The 14,457-nt window shown below is 36.7% G+C and overlaps 2 long non-coding RNA genes across 3 annotated transcripts in view; one reads left to right on the top strand and one right to left on the bottom strand.

Annotated features, from left to right (window-relative positions):
• Positions 1-14,457, top strand: part of LOC133265035 (uncharacterized) — a 188,204-nt gene that overhangs the window by 127,658 nt on the left and 46,089 nt on the right. The window lies entirely within an intron of this gene.
• On the bottom strand, positions 995-12,793 carry LOC133265033 (uncharacterized). The gene is made up of 3 exons (XR_009741848.1): positions 12,457-12,793; positions 4,703-4,770; positions 995-2,780 (listed from the first exon to the last, which is right to left on the bottom strand). It is a non-coding gene; the product is annotated as an uncharacterized LOC133265033 (long non-coding RNA).

The following is a 14,457-nucleotide window of genomic DNA, read 5'->3' as shown; positions in this document are numbered from 1 at the left end:
AATCCAAGGCGAGGGAAAAAATTAGAAAGAAGGGGGGGACGGCTGATGAAAAAGGGACAATAAATAATATAAATGCTAATTCCTTTATGTGGCTTTCACCCAATACTTATTAGCAAGCCTCTCTCTCATTTCCTCTCTAATCTTTGCTTCATATCTAAAAAAATGTCTTGAAGGTAGTAACATGATCATCTGAGGACCAACATGACAGCTCCAATATGCACAGAGTGATAAATGTCAGTCTGGCTTTTATAGCTCTGAGGCTGCACTTATATATGCCCTCTGTGATTTACCATCTTTGCTTCCACAGATGATTCCTTTTTATTGTTACTGTGTCAGCATGGGTCCAATGCTATTCAATATGAATTGCTCTGTAACAGTCTGGAACCCTCCTCCTCTAACTTCAGTTTTAGCTTGTTCTACTATTTCTATGCTTAATTTTAAGGTCACGTCCCCAGTGCCATGGAACAAAAGCAGCAGATTATATGTGGAGCAGTATGCACTCTATTAGATATAAACACAGGGCAAGGAAAAAAGAATTAGATGCAGAGACAGCAAGAGGAAATAGTGGTATAAATGCTGCTGAAATATATTATGGAAATGCCAGTAAAAAACTACAAATTTCCACAAGGTAAAATGAAACCATCAGGAGGGGTTATTACCCTCCTAAGAATGGTAATCCCTTTTTGCACTCACATGTATCACCAATATATTGTTGGCAGAAAGATTTATGTGGGGTGGAAAAATACATAAGCACTTGGGTCAAAATTGACAGGGCACAACAGAAAGAACATACGTGTCATTGTACCCTCCAAAACGTGCACTGAGAACCCAGCACCTAGAAAGAAAGAAGGCAGCAGAGTTTTACAGCCCGCTTGCGTAGGTCATCTGGATAGTGACACATCCACTGTAAAACTGATGATGGGTGAAATCAGGAGGTTCCATAGGATTTTGAAATGGAAACAGAGCTACAGTAGATGAGATGAGGGTTGAGATGGCATGGTTGCAGTGAAGGACTCCATTAACAAGTGAGAGGGAAAGATGTCAAATAATGTTAGCATATCAGGGCATAACTAGTATGTGTCTCTGGCAGACAAAATTACATTTGTCGAATCAAAAGGAAATAGACCTCAATGCATTTAGCAAAGTCATGATATTCATAATTTGTTTCAAAGACATATTTGTGCAGAGGGTAGAGAATAGAGGGGAAGAATTTATTAATTGCTGATAAGTTTTTGGAGAACCATGGATAGGGCTCCTAGGCCAGGCAAGAAAAACAATACAAAATTATTTAGAACTAATTCTACAGTGCAATACCATACAGCAATACACAGCAAAAAAAAAGCATTGGCAGAAATTGTAGTGATGATAACTTGCAGGGATCTTTCATAAGATGTCAGTAGCATCCAGTCAAATTACAGGGGTTTTTTAGTCTGACTCATGAAATGTGGTGTTGAATCCTAATCAGTGTCAGAAGGAGTGTTTTTCTTAAAGCCCCCTATCCTTTACAGAACTTTTAAACCATAATACTATGAACTTGGAAGAAGAATGATTTCACTTCATTAAGTAACTTCTTTCTTATAAATAAAGCAACAGTTCTTAGCATTCAAGTTGGTTAAGAATTCACTGGTGTGTGTGAAAACCTCAGTCTCATCCTCCCTCTTTATATTTTCTGTTAGAGTTCATTGTATGTTACCAAAATATCTGAGTCCCTATTTTTCTTCACTTTTCTATAATCACCCGAATTTATGTATATTTCCTTCAGTGGGGTCATAATGGTGGCACACTGCGTCCTTTTGTGTTAACATTGGTGGCTACCCAAGATGAAGGCAATGAAGCAACCAGGGCTGATTGCAGCAGAATGTGAAAAACTAACTCTCAGTATGAGTTCATACTAAAGAGAGATATAGGAACAGAAACTTTTCAGTTTCTACATTATCTAATATGTACTAAAAGCAATATGAAAAATCTTCCAAATATGTCATTATAAGTTTTCAAGTTTTAGTGAGTGATGGACTTAACTAGTGTTCATTGAAGGCTGTCTCCAGTGGAAAACCTTTTTAATTTTTATTATTATTTACTCACTTTTAAATCTCTTTTGAAAAAGGAGATAAGATACTTGTCTTTTGCACCAACTTCCTTCCCAGCAACTTCCAGCAAACAAAAGTTTGTGAATTAAACAAAAAAGATTTTTCATCCTGATGATTAAAAAACAGATCATTTCATTCTTTAAAAGAATGAAAGCTAAACTGGAGTTTTTAATGGAAGCAGTTCATAATCTTAATTAGCAAGTTCTGAAATAAGTTCTAGATAATTATTTTTTCATCTGTTAGAATGTCAGAGCATTTTATTCAGGGTTTATGAGAAGTCTGGTAGCACTAGTATGTAACCCTCCACAAAGCAAAAGAGATTTTATTTTAAAGGTTGGCATAACTGTCATAATTACATACAATATTTGTATGAGAAAACAAAGTAGATCAAAGAGAGTGGCAGAGGAGAGACAAACAGCCGCAGCAACAGATTTCATTCTCAGAAAATGAGACAAAATAAATTATATTTGATCTCTGTTAACACTGTTATAATTTCACCAGGAATAATCTCTGGATCTTGTGTACTACTTCTAATCCTCCTCAGGTACTGGGCTGTCTGTAGAAGTCACTTCTGTCTGATGCTGGGTTTTTTCTGTTCTGCTGCTGCAGTGCTGAACATGTAGCAGGGAAATGCACTCTTGATCTCTCTGTTGATAATTTTAGTCATATCTAAATTGGCAGGACATGAGTGAACTAGAACAGATGAGTAACAAACTGGGTGTGACTGGACATAATTGAGTAAGGAATTTTCCACATCACCAAGCAGAGAACAAAGAAAAGTAGCCAAAAGCTGACTATATCCCAATGTTACAAATACTGACATTTTGAGAAGAGATCTGCACAGGATTACATTATTGTATTACTATATTTTCTCCCTGTATTTCCCAATCAAGCCCATTAGAAGAGGCTGCTTGACTGTTAGGGTTTTTTTTCAACTTATTTATGGAAAGATATTTTTACAGGCTAACCCAGTTAAGCTTGACAGCTTGTTTACAATAGGACCCAGAAGACACATTACTCTATGCACAACAATATAAATATACATTTAAGATGCACACTTACGTTCATAACATTTGTTAAACATTTCAAGTGCACACTAATCAGTTATCCAGAATGATCTAATTCTCTATTTAAATATCATGAAGGTGGAGAGATTGTTTAGCTTGCTGAGACTGACGTTATTGTAAATAGCATGTGGTTTAGGAAAATCGTATAACATAGCTACTTTCTTAAAAGGTAATAATGTAAGAGGTTTAAACTTCATCAGAAAGTCAGAACAATGTTTTACCTCTGTTTGCATGATATTTTCAATTTGGAAATCCAGCCTGCCTCAAACTGAAATTAAGTTAGGTTATTGGCCTTTTCCTTGACTGAGCCTATATCTATCTTATTAATTGGTGTGGACAAATGGGAATGAATTTAGAGATCAAAAGAGTTCTTGCTGAGAACTTGAAATCCACTTCATGCTCACTCTGGGTGAAGTGGTTACATTTGACCTGCTCCAGCTTGGCAGTGGGATGTAGAACCCCAGGAGCAATGCAAGAGCTCCCCTGGTTTTCTTCCATCCAGAAGAAATCTGGTGTGTGAACTGCATCTTTGAGATACAGATCAAACCACTGGGAGATCACTCCAAAAAAAGTCTGCCAAAATGGCTGACAGAAACCAGGTCTCAGATGCCATTTTTTTGGAAAATTATCCTCTCAAGTCTGAAAAATTGTCAGTGAAGACAAATTAAGATTCAGACGGGCTCCTCTCCATTTGGAAGCTCAGTAGAGATCTGAGAGTAGGATTTTGCATTTCCTTATAACAAATCAATTTCCTTAAAAAACCCAACACAGATATTATTAATATCTGGTTTTAAATTACTCCATTGAAATACTGCACTGTGTTGTTACAGGTGAATTATTAATCTGCTGCCATACTCAGGGTGTTAACACTGGAAGTACTGACAAACACACTCAATAGCAGCTTCAAAATATATTACTCCTCAATCTTGTTTACCACTACATTAGAACACAGCAGTAATGGAAAAATCTCAGTTTGTTCTGAAACTGAAAAAGAGCCGTCCATTGGCAGAACACAGAACTGTGTTAGAAGTTCACTTTTTCTCCATCTATGCAGCGTGAAAATTGTGAAACAGTTTTTCAAAGTCCTGTGGCAAAGCCTGAAAGGAAATGAGCTAAAGTGTAGGATGGTGAGCATTTACATATAACTTTAAAACCTACTCCTAACCTCCAAAAATTATGGTTGCATTATAGATGATAGGTTGAAATGAGCTGCTACCTAGTCCTCTTTATATTTCCTAATGAAACCTCAGTTACCACTCCTCTTCAGAAGACAGTCGTCTCCCCAAAAAATTGAACAGTGATTCTGCTTTTTGTATTACTGCTTAGTTCTCTTTTTCCTCAGGGATGACTGATGTCATAAAAATTAAGTAGAAGAATTCTAAGGGATAGCTGGTTTATGTCAAGTGCACAGTGCACAGTACATGTCTTCAGCTATTTTGTCACAGTTTTCAGTCCTCTCTTCTTTCATATTCACATTCTGCCAACATTTATGGAATTAAGCTACCTTGGCAAAAAAAATGTCAAATAATGGATTTGCATGCTACTTACCTGAGTATTCATGGAAAAGGAATTTTAGAGTAGCACAGCTTTGAAATTCAGAGTTTTACATACTCTTCCTGTCAGGAAATGAAAAAAGTCAAACACACAAAGTGTGCTTTTAGTCTGAATCACAATGAATTCAGGCTTTGATTTAAAAAAAGGCACCCAAGTGCAGAATCATCTGGATTGACATATATCTCTAAGTACTCCTGAGCTGCACAACACTGGGTAGGGGTTCCAGAGAGTCTCCCGCATCTCCACAAGATCCTGCAGCTCCATACTTCCAACTTCTTAGCATCCTCAAGTAGTAGAATTAAGTCTTTCACAAAGACAGGGATGGATAGCAAGGTGAGAGCTCCATGCTGACACAGCTCAAGCTTTCTCTCTTAAAACTGTGCCTTTCAGTAAAAGCAGAGCTATCTCTGCAAAGCACTATGCTATGTAGTAAACGTACCACAAGCCACCAGATTTGCATAGGACAGCGCACATGCTTTTGTTAGCCACAAGTTTGGTTGACTCTAAACAATCAGGATGCAAAGAAACCTTGGTTATCTTGTATTAACAGAACACTCTTGGTGATCAGTTCATAGTATTTTAAAAGTTCATGAAAAAAATCACTGGATAATTAAGGAAATAGTGATCTCTTTGTGGCTATTTCATGAGCAGAAAGAAAGGTTAAATTCATGGGATAAATTATTCATTGTGAGTTATTCACTCAGCTTTAATAGTTTGTAATTCTATAAAGAGCTTTGCTTAAGAAATGCACTATATAAATCAATCAATAGCACTAATAATATGCAGGAAGGATTTTCTCCTTTGTGATCTGCTTTTCAATAAATTGTACCCCCTTGACACTTCAACTGCCATTATATGACCATTCTTCCCCACCGCCCCAACCTGCCTATCACTGGGCCACAGCTGTGATGTTCAGACACCCAGCCTCACTCCTCCTCACACCAGTTTACCAGTTTAACCCATTGCACTTAAAGGTCCATGAGTGTTTGTTTGTACCTTTAGTCTCTTCTTTATATATCTATCTTGTTAAGAGTTCAAGCAAATGCAGTTACATGCACACTCATGCCTGCATGTTTTGTTACAACATAGTTGTTTAGTTGCACCATCAGCGTATTGGAAATTGAACAGCATGGCACAGGCTTCATGCTGTGAAATCTGAATTTCAGCTACCTTCTCTGCAGCCATATGCTAGAGATGTTGAAACACACCTCATGTAAATCCCAGAGCTTCCAAATACTTACATCATTCCTCCAGTGGTTTGGGGAATGATACTTGGAGAGGATACAGCTATATCTGAGTAAAGCTGCAGCAACACACACTTCAGGGGATGGTAGCTGCTTCAGAAAGTGTACTGGTGCTCTGCAGGCTTGTGCAGCCAGGGCTGAGGTATATGTTGTCACAACCCTGGACACCCTAAGTCATGTCCATCCAATCTAGATTAAAGCTAGTGTGAATATGTATACGCACTCCAAATCATAGCTTGATCATACCCTTGGGCACAAACAGGTTTACTCCTGTGATCAGCAGCCTATTTACTTCTCTCCCATTCTCCAGCACTTGTTAATTCACAGGGGCCTGACACTACAGCTCTTGAAATGAATGTCAAAACTACCATTAACTCATGTGGGCAGAAGTCCAGCCCTTTTTACTGTTAGAGTTCAATCCCCTTCAGACACAGATCCTTTATATTTTTCACCTCCTCTTTCCTTCCAGTGCAATGCTCCTAGTACCTTCCAGATGCCTCCTTGGCAGCCAGTCCCTTCTTTCCATACAGAGGTCGTCCAAAGGCAGCAGGACTGAGAAATGTGCAGCCTCTGAGGCTGAAGTGTTTGACTACATTTTCAAGAGTCTTGCTCATAAAGTGATGTGAGTTGCTGTATAATAAGATTAGCACTCCTGCAGTTCTACTCAGATGGTAACACTGAATGGGGTGAATTTCTTGCTCAAGCTGGAATGCGATGTTAATAATTTTGTGTTCTGCTACCATACATTCTTTTGGTCTGACCAGTGCAACCAGATGCTCACTGTGATCCTAAATTGGACTATATGGGAATGTTTCTTCCTCTGTTTCATACACATATTACTACTATGTTGACATGTTTTTCCAGTTAATTGCTTTTCTCCTTAACTGGCTAATTTAGAACTTGTCCTGAGTGGGATCAAGATGTTAATGCTTCGATAAAACCCCTCAAAAATTACTAATACTGATATAATCTAGATTCTTTAAAGTGTAATTATATTGAACTGGAAATCACACAAGTTTGGATTCTCTTTAAATATTCATTTGGCTATTAGTCAATTGACTATGACCCAAAAAAATTCCTTTTTGGGTATATTTCAACCCTTGTATTTCTGATTCTGAACAGACTCAGAAAGTACAAAGACAAGTGGAAGTGTGTAACTAACTCATTCTTCCTGTTACAGTTGGGACTCATTTTTTTTTTACTGTGTGTATTTTGACTTGTATCCAACATTTCACATGAAAACCTTTAAGTAGTTTTCTATGGTGCATCTAACAAATCTCCTGCACAGTTAAATATATCTTGCTTTTTCAGGCTTATTGGCTAGTAATTATTCTTTTGTAGACTAATACTCTCAAACGGTATGATTTTCAGTGGATTGTACTCTCATTTTATGAGCATCCACTTGGAAGCTTCTCAGTTCAACCTGTGGAAGTACTGAGTACCATCCCTGCATACCCCATAATGTTCAAACTCTCAAGAAATGTTAGCCACCTCCATTTGAACACCCAAACTGTTAGATGACTGATGGAAATAGAAGAAGAAACAAGGGTTAGAAAGGCACAGAAGAAATAAGGGGTTAGATTCACTTGTTGACCTGTGGAGATACAGAAAATCTAAAGGAACTGCTGAAATAATGAGAACTGCCTATCCTGTGCAATAAATGAGGAAAGTATCGTGAGGGAAAAGACAGGTTGTGGATCATATTATTGAAGACTGTACCATAATGTGTCTCCACCAGAGGGACAGATTACATACTACTTATGCATATTGTGTTAATTGTGTTTCTCTTTGAAGTTCTTCAGTCTTAATACTGTTCTTTGCCTATAAAATGTTGAATGTTAATTAAATGTTAATATTAATTTTATTTTTTTTTAAGAGGTGCTGATTGTGTTTAGGTCTTTAGCAAAGAAATTAATAAATTGATCAATTTTCACTATATCTCAGCAATCTGTCAAACAGGCAGGTAGGAACAACACCATAGTTTTTTAAAAGTATATACAGAAAGATTAGTCAGAGAGATGTATTGCTAGTCAGGGAACAAATCTGACCCCAGAGAGCCTGAGTTTAACCTTTTAAGCATTCCTCCTACTGAAATTTTTGAACACTACCATGGAAAGCAGTTCCCTATGTATTTGTGCTTTTCCTTTATTATATATAGTTTTAATACCCCACAAAATAAAAAGTGCTGAACCATGCCTGGTATTTTATTGTGCTCCTAAACTATTATGAGTTAAGTATGACAGATGCCCTTCTCTTCAAACTACAGAAGGTTTTTTTTCCCAGCTCAATCACAGAGCATTTCCATTAAAAGCTGAAGACCCCATCTCTAACCCTGGTAATACCTGCTCTGCATGATTAATTATTTCACACATTCTGTAGTCCATTAGGGAAGTGCCTGATGGCCTCAGGACACAAATATCTGGCCTTTATAGACATTATTTTGCCAACCTTTTTCTTCTCTGTCTTTTTTCAGTGAAATAGAAAACAGAATATTACTTTGTTTCTTCATTGCCATGTTTGTTTCATTTATTTCTAATTAAGATTTTTTATAAAAGTCATTAACATATACTTTCAATAATTTATTTTTGTAAAAACTGAAGTATCTTTTTCAAAGATAAATATCTTACCAAATATCAGGTCATTCTAAAAAATATATAAGATCAATGAAGTCTGTAGAAATATATGTACCTCATGTTAGAAGACTGGGTCAAATATTAGTTTCAGTAACGACAGTGTAGAAACTAGAAAAAAAGGTGCAGATATTTAGATCAATAGCAGCGTAACGGAGAACAGCATTGCGCTTCGAGGCTGTGCTGCTGATACAGTGGTCTGCTGTCTTCTATTTGAGTAGTTCTAGTGGGGAAAAGAGGATGAACCTGAATTTTATCTGTTGTAATAATATCTAATTCTGGCTTGCAAAATACTTTCTTCTCATTTTGCCTTTCAGATACAAAATAATAAGCTTTTATATAGGAGAACCTCTGGGTAAATTCTATGCTGCCACATTTCAAAACTGGAGAAAACAAATACAACCCCGATTGCAGTGAAAAACCCTGCCAAAAATCCCTATACTTTCAAACTAACCCAGATTGCACCCAACACTCACTTTAAGATAGTAATGACACAACATTCTACTTAGCTTGTTTTCTTGCATCAGAACAGTACATACCTTTCCTTCAACATTCTGAAAATTGGACCACTGTTTAAATTAGTTGGGCTTTCTTCATGATACCAGAAAGCACTAAAATATATTTTATATATTGATTTACTGGTGTTTTGATGTTAAGATTTTGGTATTCTTTTTTCCATCTGTTTTAAAACACCTCATCCATCTCAATAATTGAAGCTGACAGTGAATTTAAAAAATATAAATGGTTAGTCTGATATTAACTTAAACATAACTCAAAAAAAAAACCCTTAAATTTAAATCCTGCAAGTTTCAAACAATATAAGATTTCTGTTTTGAGCTTTATATCTAAATTACACTTGTCAGAGGTCACAACAATTTCATTCCCAGTTGTAGATTGTAAGAGCAGAGGCAAATGCAACGCATAAGAGGACTGTGTATGAAGATGCTCCTCTTTACGCAGACAAAGTTATGTTGACTATACATGTCATTTTGGACCCCCAACTAGGTGTCTAAATTTAGCTGGAATGAACAGAGCTCTCAGTCACATTACTTAATTTTCTTAACTTTATTTTACACAAGTTGAATTGAGTAAATCCCTTTTAGGGGAGATGGAGACCCTGCCCACTGGAAAATCCTTGTAAGCCAGAGTTAAAATTCTTCACGTAAGTTCTTTTCAGTCTTGTCTCTACGGAACATCTTCAATGAAATTTCTTGTGCTGTATGTAATAAGTCAAGATCACAAGAGGTTCCACTTAAACTTGAGAAGAAACTTCTTCTCAGTGAGGGTGACGGAACACTGGAACAGGCTGCCCAGGGAGGTTGTGGAGTCTCCTTCCCTGGAGACATTCAAAACCCGCCTGGACACATTCCTGTGTAACATTATCTAGGTGTTCCTGCTCCGGCAGGGGGATTGGACTAGATGACCTTTTGAGGTCCCTTCCAATCTCTAGCATACTGTGATACTGTGAAGATCATGACTGACCTCCACCATCATTAAAAAAAAAATCAGCTTCTGTCTCACAGCTTCATCCTCTGACACTCTAAATTATTCTCTACAGCCAGATTCCTAATGTTTTGACCAGTTTGTTTTAAAGAGAGATTTATCTAGATTAAGCCTAAGCTTCTGTTATGTAGACTTCAATATCTGAGTGAGTCACCTTAGATTCTTCTTAAAGTTAAGGAAGAGAGGATGAGAAATACACACTTTTAGACAGAGATTCATCTGCCTTATTCCAGAGATTTACATTAGGATGAGATATATCACAATCTGTAGATAAGAGTATCATCTCTTCAGAAATTGCTCTGGGAAATTAAGAGCTACTTTAAATGTAGACGTAATAGACAACTACATTTGGTCAGTAAAAACACACAAGAATAAGCAATCCTTTTCGGAATTCTGGATGAAGCTACAAAAAAACTCTGTCTTGGGATTTACTTTTATCAAAACTTAATTTTCCCTTTTTTTATCTACCACAGCAAAAAAGAAACAAAACAAAACACAAAAAATAGTTCAAAGACAATTTTGACACTTGTTCCACCAAACTGAAATTAAATGCAAATGCACTGACTTTCCCCATGGGATTAAAGTTCTTTAATAATAACATGTAATCCATCCCATTTTTTCTCTAAAAAATGTAGAATTTTAACATAATATTAAAGCTACTTGAATAGGGCATTATAATTAAAACTTTTGCCTTCAAAATCAAAGAAAGATGTTGAAACAATTCATTGCAGCTTGACTCAGAAATCTTGAGGTAGACATCTGAAATAGGTCAGATGTATCACACCCTTGACATGCAGAGTCCTCGCCACAAGGTAGAGCTAACAAGTTTCCATTCAGATGTGTGAGACAAGCCCAGCTCCCCAGTTTCTACAACTCCTGACCCAGAGCATGCTCTCAAGTTTGACCTTGCCAACTGTTTCTGGACTGCTCAGGACAGGGCAGGTAGCATGAGAGACTTTCCCAGCCTGTGCTTGTGCTTCTCTAGTCAGTCAGGCAGGGACTCTTGAGTATCAAAGTTGCTCACTGGAAGTATTGGCTGTTGATGCTGGTGGCTCAGAGCAGGGAGTATTTGAAGGTCCCATGACAGAGATGAGGAGAGAAGCAGCAACGACAGGCAAGCCTGCTTACTCTCAGAGTTGTCCTCTAATTTTCTTTGAGGGGAAACTTCCTTTTGCTTCCTAGTCTCTATCATTTCTTCTTTACTCTTTTTTATTCCTGCCTTCTCTATAACATTGCATCAATGCCACAGAATGCTTCTGAACTGCATGCAAATGAGGGCGCAGAACTTGCATTTAGCTGCATAACAGCAATAAATGCTATTCAAGCGTCTTTCCTGCTTAGGTAAGTTGTTGATCCCCAGGTACAGAGCTACAGTGTGCTCTGGGAAGGCAAACACCATGTCAGCCAAAAAAAAAAGGGGGGGGGGGGTGGAATTTAAAAAGGAAAGGCTTTTTTTTCCTGAAGTGGCTGTGTTTTCTACAGTCTGTAGCTATCACTGACTGCAGCATGAGCTGTGTATATCACACATCTCTGAAAACTGAGCCAGTACAGTTTTAGTTTCCATTCTGGAACAGGTCTAGAAACAAATACCTTCCTGATTTGCTCAGAGACACTCCTGGCTCTTTATTATAGCATGTTGATATTACATCTGGATCTGTTCATTAATACATATTAAAGACATATTTAGTTATAGTTATAGTTATAGCAGATGTGGTATTGCAAATGAGCTGCCATTCCACCCCAGCTTCTCTTCACTCTCTGAACACCTACAATACATTTTCATCTTGGCAAGATTTTCACTGTAATTTAACTTTTCAGATATCTGCTAGGTATTAGTTTTTTCCTTTTTATTTCTTTTTCCAGGTGTATAAGTGATTAGTTTATACAAATTTCAGGGGGATTTTTTTTTCTTTTTTAGATCATAGACCTATGAGGAATATATAGCTAATTTAAAATGCTTCACAGATTTACACTGAAAGAAGCTCCATAAAAGCATGACACTACAAGTTACATCAAACAAGCAAACATTTGTTATGGGGACAGTAAAATTTACTTTTCACAAAAGGAGCCTACAGTAATAATGCATTCAATTCTATTTCCCAGAATGCTTCTTAAGTATGTTAATAAAGTCTTTATTGTGTCTGCTTATAAAAGTCGCCACCATTTCCCATTAGAAAGTCTCTGTTTATTCATCAAACATTTACTGACAGTGACTGCTGGGAGCAGGCTCAGATTTCCACTCCATTACACGTTTGTGGCATAAAACACATTAATTATAGATATATTACAATATTCAACTCATTGAGGAAAAATTAGATGATCAAGGCTCATTTTCCTTGACAATAACCAAGTTAATGAAAATACTAATTACCTGATGATGAAGTGGAGCCTTCAGGATTGAACGCTTAGCATCTGTAGAAGATCTCTGTGAATCTAGCACAGAATATTAAAGCCAGAAGCACTGGAAGTCTAAAGGGTGGTTCGTGAGGTCATCATGTGCCCTTTAATCACAGGGCAGAGAGTAGTTAGTTCATAACATAAACTTTTATATGCAGCTTTGATGAATGTCATGAAAAGCCACAAAAGCATAGTATTCATTTAAAACTAATTATTTTTGTAAACTGATTTTTTTTTTAATTAGTAGATGCATTGTCTAGCTCAATCTTTTAAAGGAACTGTGGAACCTAGCAATAATGAATTCCTGTATACAGAGGCATAAGAACATCAAAATGAAGAAGAATAAGGCACAGGCACAAGACTTCCTTTATTTTCTCTGATTTCAGAAAGTCATAAACAAAACTAACAGCATATGAAGTTAAAGCATTTCAAATTCAGGAAACTTCTCCTTAATTATTTATTTATTTTTCTTTTGTGTTTCTATAATTCTTTTTACCATTTCCAATTTAGACTGGATATTGGAAACATTAAGCCAATGATGTCATCCTTTGGTTTCTTTCCAAGGTCAATTTTATTTCTCATCTGCTTTTGAGACTTTACCAATATATCTGTGTAACCAATTTGGGGATAGGAAGTTTCCTTCACTCTGCACTCTTCAGGCTGTCTGTTAAAGACAGAAGTGTCATTTGTGTTTACTCAGTTTAGTTCATTTTTTTGCAAACAACTTTTTAGCAATTACATATTGCTAAATGGGATTTTCTTGAACTGCTAAATAGTAAATAATAACAAAATAATCACAAAGTAATGTTTCTTTTCTGAAGATAGTAATAATCATGTTTAATTAACAAATTCACTTTTTAAATTTTCTGTAGGCATCAGCACTCTATGACCTCATAAAATAATATGACTATTTCTAACTTCCCCAGAATCCTGTTATAAGTCATGGAGGAAAATATCTTTAATATGATTTATTCTCCTGGCACCTATTTTTTTAATATGCTGATCTTGTGAAAACATGAAACTGAAAAAGCTGGCAACCTCCTTCATAGGAGCAGGTATACAAGTTTCATGGAAATACCATGCAGGTCTCGAGTTCACTTTCATCTTCAAGCACCTTACATTTAGGTTTGCAACATGCAGTTTACGTCCTTGGTGTAGACCATTACTACTGCTTTGTAGCTAGTTGTTGTATGTATATCATACTAAAGCAGTCACCTGATATCACTTCCCCTGTAACAGGAAAATGTCTCCCTAGCAATAATCCAACAACTTTCCAGAGCATTTCAAACAGTCAGTTCTGAAATAATTTTGAATAAATTTCTTTAAAATGCTCCACTGCTCCTGTTCTTGTAATATGTTTTTGCATCACTTCTGCTGCCAGAAATCACTTGCAATGGACTTATGCTGAGTGAATAGAATGACCTTTTAAGTTGGTAAAACACAGCAAGACACGCAGCTCAGACTTCTCTTGTTCTTGATGTTTAGCATGTCTTGATGTGTGAAATTATATTGAAGCTTATCTTTTATATCCCTGAGTTTTTGCTGAAATGAGATTCAAGCAGCATGAGTACTATGGTCACTTTGAAAACACTCAGCAAAAAAAGAAGCCGAAAATGTTTCCACTCTCTAGGTAGCAGATGAGATTCAGCAGAAGCTTTGCTTAGAATTGTTATCTAACATCAGTTATGTTTCTTTATTCTGCTGACTAGGTAAACCCAACCTCATCCACTAAAGAGGGCCAAGGAGAATATTCAGACTGAAAACATGAAAACTGTACTTTTTACATTAGCACTCTCTACCATCTTCTCTTCCATAAACAACTACCTGCCAGATTTTTTTGGCACTTCCCAGTCTTACAGTTCCACAAGTCTATTAGGAACATTTAAAATGGCTGCTTTACTTCAGACATACTACCCACATATTTTGCCTCTGACAGTTGCCAGCAGTCACTGCTCAGGTGAAGAGAAGCAAGGAT

Source organism: Pezoporus flaviventris, unplaced genomic scaffold (genome assembly GCF_033815535.1).
Source record: "Pezoporus flaviventris isolate CSIRO_AGI_PZ_B2104156 unplaced genomic scaffold, CSIRO_AGI_Pfla_v1 ptg000003l, whole genome shotgun sequence".
NCBI lineage: Eukaryota > Metazoa > Chordata > Aves > Psittaciformes > Psittacidae > Pezoporus > Pezoporus flaviventris.
This window is presented reverse-complemented; position numbering and strand designations above follow the sequence as displayed.